We start from the raw sequence: 6,343 nt of genomic DNA, 5'->3' as shown, positions 1-6,343 counted from the left end.
ATTATGATGTTAAGGCAACAATATCAGGAATTAAACCAACAGGAATCAGTATTTCATGGTTGAAATACCCACAAGTAAAAGGGGGGAATGTGGACCTGAACCCCTTCCCCCACCCTTAAATGTTAACTGACTAACTTTTCTGCTTCTGTAATTAGTTTGAGCAAGGTTTTACAAGCCCCTGCGAGTGGGACTTTCTGGTAAGGGCAGATAAAGGACTTCCTAAGCCGCCCAAAGTTCACCCAGTTCTGGGAAGGGCATGACCACACAAGGGGTGGGCTGTTGGGCAATTCCCCAGTTCCTCGTCTGTATACTACCCCACTGAAAGCCACCAATGAATTTAAAAGTCACCTCACGTGACCAATAAGCTATATACAACTCATCCTATTGCCAAAGTCTGCCTACCAAACTGTATAAAAAGTGCTTGTGTTAAGAGCTCGGGGCCACTTCTGTCCTGAAGACGGAGCGACCCCAGCATGCTGGAATAAAAACCTCTTGCTTGATTGCAATGATCTCTGTCTCCTGGTCTTTGCGAGATGAGCCTTCCCAACAAGTAAGATTCGCGCTTTTGGGCCAGTCTTACAATTTCATGTCATTTGATGTTTGAGTCACGTCCTGTGCGACTGAAATGCTGGGCTTTATATTGATACCGTTTCTCATGCCAGCCCTTGGTGACGTTTCACCACGTGTAACAGCTAAAGGGCTTAGGATCGAGGTACTGATGCACTGAGTCAGCAAGGGTCACTTAAAGAAAGAATTCCTTCGCAAGTGAAAAACGGGCCACGGGCCACTTTAAAGGTTGCTGACCTGTCCAGGCAGGCTCTAGAGCTGTGCTGTCGCATACGGAATTTACTAACCACTAGGAGCTATTAAACTAACTAAAGTTAGATAAAATGAAAAAAACTCAGTTTCGTGGTCGCACTAGCCGTATTTCAAGAAGAGTTCAGTAGCTACATATGGCTAATGGCTACTTTGTTGGACAGGGCAGATTATTGCACATTCTCAGCATCACAGAAAGTTATATTGGATGGTGCTGATCTAGATGATGGGAAATTGTCCTATATTGGTAATCTGAGCCTTTTTAAGCACTACTAGGTCATAGTTAATCACGTTAGTCTTCCAGACACGCATAATTCTAATGTATTACTGGGTATGAGTGTCCTATTAGCATAAACTCTACCAACAAATAATTGAATGTCTACAGCATGTAAGGCTTTTATTTAGGGGATGGAGGAAGTAGTTAATTACCAAGTAATTAGAATCCAGGCAGCTTTATATACATTCTGTTATTTATGACGTAGGTGGTATTATCATTTCCAGTTTATAGAGCGTTTTTTGCCCATGATGACACGAGTGTTAAGCCCCTGCTTTTAACTATCAAGCCATATTGCCTCTTTTTGAGGCAGAATAAAACAGTCTTTGCTTTCAAATAACTTAAAATCTAATATGGGAAATAAGACATGCTCTGATAATCAATATGGGAAAGAATGTGATAAGTGCCAGAAGATTCTGAACAAAACCTAATTAATAAAATCAAAGGAGGAAAGAAAGAACTTTGAGCTTGTTTTTTGTTTGTTGTTGAAGGAGGAAGAGACCAACAGGTAGAGCTTTAAGGAGGACACGTAAAAGATGACAGTAATGCAAGTGGGTGAGAGCATAATGCATACCAGGCAAAAAAGAATCGATGAAATAAGCAAAAGCATGAGGGGCAGTGATGCCCCATGATGCCCAAAAGGGCAAAGAGGTCAAACTTCCCCGGTTTTACCTACTTTATGAGCAGAGCCGTGCTGTATCAATAATTTGGATTTCAAAGACAAGTTTGGTAATGGAACCAAATGAATCGGACCAATGTACTGATAGGCATAATTTTTATGATTATTTTACTGTATTACTCTATAATTAGATATGCAGAATAAGCAATTCAAGAAAATAAACAATTTTTTTTTTTATATAGCTAACCCACTGTAAATATTTTTCTTCCTTTCTTTGTTAACTTACCAGGGTTTGTAAATCAGCATTTCTATTGATAGTTTCCTGGTGCTGTGAGTTCTTTAATCTTTGTTACTGCATTCTTGGTTAGACTAAGGTCCCTGTGATGGAAAGCAAGTTTTGAGACACCATTTCTTCTTGCTGTAGAGTCCTTTCCAATTCAAGTCCTGTCTACTACCATTTGTGGTTCGACTCATTTTGCCACTATCATTGCCAGCAGGGGGAGACGTGCTCCCTTAAATGCTGCACTTAGGAATTTGCAAATGATGAAGGTTTCTTTTTCCTTTTCGTGTCATGGAGAGCCACAGACGGGAGGTCAAAAACTGCACCTCTACCCAGCCTTGTTCACTATTACTTGCCCTATCCGTGTGAGGATTTGAGTTTTTAATCCTGCATAGGATACCATGAAGAATTAACCTTGTGCTGAGTTTTATGTGAAGATATCTTAAAGTATACTATAGAATATATAATTTAAAATATTTAGAAATAATTGCCTAACAATTATTTTAATATTTAAAGTTGAATTTAAAATTAAAGTTACTTTAAAATCATTTTAATTAAAATAGCGTAATGGGAAACTGTGAAAGTATTCAAAAGTTCTAGTTTCAAATCCCAGCTCCTTATTGATATTATTTTGTAAAAAAAAAAGGGGGGGGGGCGCATTTCGACATTTTTGACATTTTCCCCATATACACAGGAAGGAAGATAGGACGGAACCTCACAATTGAAAAATTGAATAATTTCAGCTTTATGAAAACTCATTGCATTAGTTTCATCTTTCCAGTTTTGCTGAGAAGCAGTGAAAACATCACCAAATGGGCTGGCACTGGTTAATGGACCAACATTTGGGAACCACTGATTTCACTTTTCTGAACCTTGCTTTGGCCAGCTGTGAAATAGTTATTCTCTAGTCTGAATCTAGCATGTAGCATTATTGGTGCTGACCTCGTCACAGAGTTTTAAAGAGGATTTACTGGTGTGGTAAGGGTATGTGTCACAGTCCCAGCGTCATGGGTCAGTGAGAGAAGAGGGAAAAGGCTCCAGCCTGTGCATGAGCAGAGGGATCTGTTGGTCCCAGATGGCAGAGGCAGAGGTCAATGAGAGCAGGATGCATGACCTTTGTTCCCTTAGCAGTCAGGTGACAAGGCCTCCACCAGTCAGGTTGGTTCTTGGCTCCTATTCTTAGGGGAGTATCTGGAAGAGCTGCAACACTAAAAGGAAATATTCGGGTAACAGTCAGGATATTAACATATAGGCACAGGTTTGATTTTAGGGGCTGTAGGCAAATTGAAACCCCTCCCAAATAGCTCTCCATCTTCTTGCTGATGCCTGAAATTCCTTTAAGTATAATTGCTTGACTCCTAAATACTGTGGAACCCAAGACAAATTCATAACAACTAACAAGTTTTTACTTGCCACTGTCCTAAGTGATTTGCCTAGATTTACTCATTTAATCCTCCCAGCATCCTATGAGATATGTGTAGTAGTCCTAGATCTTCCCACAGTCCCATAAAAGGGACATAGTATCATCATTTTCTCTTTACAGAGCAGGAAGTTAAGGTACAGAGGCCATGTCACTTGCCAAGGTCACCATTGGTAAGTGGTGGAGCCGGGATTTGAATTCCAGAGTCTTTGCTCATAGCCACTCTGCTGGACCACCTCTGTGTTTAAAGTGGAAATGGGCAATACCACACCCTTTCCTGCTGTGCTAAGGAGGAGGTCAGTGGGGTGCCAGAAACACTAAGGACGGGTGCTTGCTGCGTGGGAAAGATTCCAAGAATGGAGGCTGGGCACTATAAAGGCAAACTTCACAGAAAACACCAGCTGGTCTTTTTCTTGCACTCTGCACATGGTAGAAATATTTGTTGTATGTGTGTGGTATATACTGATTTCAACCGACATATCTTCCCAAACTACTCAGAAGCTGCCTGTACATGTTAGACACCCCCATCTAGATCTTTTTAGTGAAAAGATTTAAAAAAATATCTGCCCCACTGAATATGAAGTCATTGATTTAAATTCACGGCTTCTCTCTTTCTGGTGACCCAGAAAGATGTTCAGTTGCCCCTTTGAGGGAACCATTTGATTTTTGGCTTGTAGGTTCTCCTTGGCTTCCCTCATAGGCTTCCCTCCCTTGTGTAAACAGCCTATGGATCCCAGTTCATCAGCATAGGATTGACAAAAGGCTGGGAATGCTGGTCACCAAAACAGAAAGCCAAATGGAACTGGGGCTCTTTAGTGGAACTTACCATTTCAGTACAAGGAAGCTGGCTGCAAAGCCCAAGAGCAGGAACCAACAGGAATTAATTATTCACAAAATCGAGTACGTTGTGCCTCTTGTAGCTTGATTGAGACTGGATTGCACTGTAATTTCTTGAGTACCTGTCTGTCTACCCCACTATAGTCTAAGCTCTTTAAGGAGTGGGATTATATCTAATGGTTTTGTCCCACAAAGCAAATTCTGCATAAAGCGTGTTCAACCAACTTGATATCAGTGGGACCCACACTTCCTGCATATTTAACAGTGGGCTCACACATCACTGACAGGACTCTAGAGAAGGAGAAGATGCCACCAAGCAGGGGAGTAGCTTCCAGGGCCACTGGTGCAAGGGCAGACTAGAGCTCTCCTTTTGTGAGTTTCCTGACACGCTCTGCTCTCACCCACCTCCATGTTCTCACTCACCTCCAGGCCTTTTGCACACAACTACATGTGGCCACCAGGGAAAGGGGGAATGAAGATAGCTGCTGATTCCCACAGGTTTTGCTCTACACTTGTAATTCTGCAAAGAAATTCCAGAGCCTCCGTTGTTCTTCCTGCCCTTCAGAGTCAGTGGAGGGACTTTTCCATTCTGGGTATTTGCTCAAGAATGCCCTTGAATCCTCCTCCCTAACATGTGATTTGGCTCATGGCTGACTCTATTTGGAATTCCATGAAGAATCTTATAAAACCTGGTAGTCAGTAGAGGTGACAGATGTAGTGGCTGTACTTTGCACACAGAGATGTGCTGGAGGACTTCACATGCCAGCACTCCTCTCTGCAGCCTCGGGGAAGCAAAGCTTCATTCCACAGGATAGCCAGCCCATCTTGCGTAAGACAGCATCACAACGGGTTGGATGAAAGGCAGCAGATAATTGGTTGAAGTCATGCCCAGTTGTTTGTCAAAACCACCTGGTTGATTTTATCTTCATTCAGAATCTGCTTTCTTTCTTTCTTTTTTTTTTTAAAGATGACAGGTAAGGGGATCTTAACCCTTGACTTGGTGTTGTCAGCACCACGCTCTCCCAAGTGAGCTAACTGGCCATCCCTATATAGGATCCAAACCCATGGCCTTGGTGTTATCAGCACCACACTCTCCCAAGTGAGCCATGGGTCGGCCCAGAATCTGCTTTCTGTCCAACTGATTGCCTGATCCCAGAGTCCAAGCTCTCCAAATTAAACCTCAAACAGGAGACTGGAAAGCAAGCTGTCAATTTCTGAAGAAGACTAAACTATGATATTTGAGTGGGGTGGGCCACATTTTTTTTTTTAAATTGGTTAGGGGGGAGGTCCTTTTGAAAATTCGAATGAAAAAGATTAGTCCTCTTAGCTTTCCAGATTTGAAGTGGGATTTAAATTTATCTTTTTCTTGCTTAATGTCAGCTTTGAGACCTTTATTCATTCTCCAGTGCTTTATGGTGTTTTCAGCCTTTTTTAAAGACTACAATGTCAATACCTACAGTGGAGTGGAGTCTTTACAAGGGAGCTCATTTGTCTAAAGTACCTTTGAAATCATGTGCAAATTACTAAAAGCATTTTCCTCAGGTATAAAAAGGTGTGGTTTATTCACCCAGAACTTGGGTTTCATTGAAGACGTTGAGTGTCCTTTTTAAGGTTTAAAAGGCTGCTTTTATCTAGTAAAGTCTCATCCCAGCTGGAGTCATGGGACACACTGATTTGAAGTCCTTATTGAATTGACAGCCATCCACATGCAGAACTACAGTGCTTTTGGTCTCCTGCTTTGTGGACAGGGAAAACAGGGTAACCCACAGGATTTACCCACAGGGTAAATCCAAGAAAATTCACCACGAAGTCTTGCACTAATAGTTTAATGAAATTCTCCCTCCAGCAATTTCTGACAGGGCATGGGGATTTTCTCCAATGTCATCACACATAAGCAGGAGTGATTGTGTCATCTAGGTGCAGATGCTCTGAGCTGTCCTTTACCTGTTGTCTCCTCATGTCATATTTAGCCAAGAAAGCAGATGACAGGTTCGTCTCTATTACATGGGGAATTACCAAGTGGTTGCCTAGCAACTCACACAGCGCAATCAACATGGTCTCCTTGTGGGATGTGGAGTAGTTGGCTTTCCTTTCAAG

This window comes from Cynocephalus volans, chromosome 3 (assembly GCF_027409185.1).
Source record: "Cynocephalus volans isolate mCynVol1 chromosome 3, mCynVol1.pri, whole genome shotgun sequence".
Classification (NCBI taxonomy): Eukaryota; Metazoa; Chordata; class Mammalia; order Dermoptera; family Cynocephalidae; genus Cynocephalus; species Cynocephalus volans.
This window is presented reverse-complemented; position numbering follows the sequence as displayed.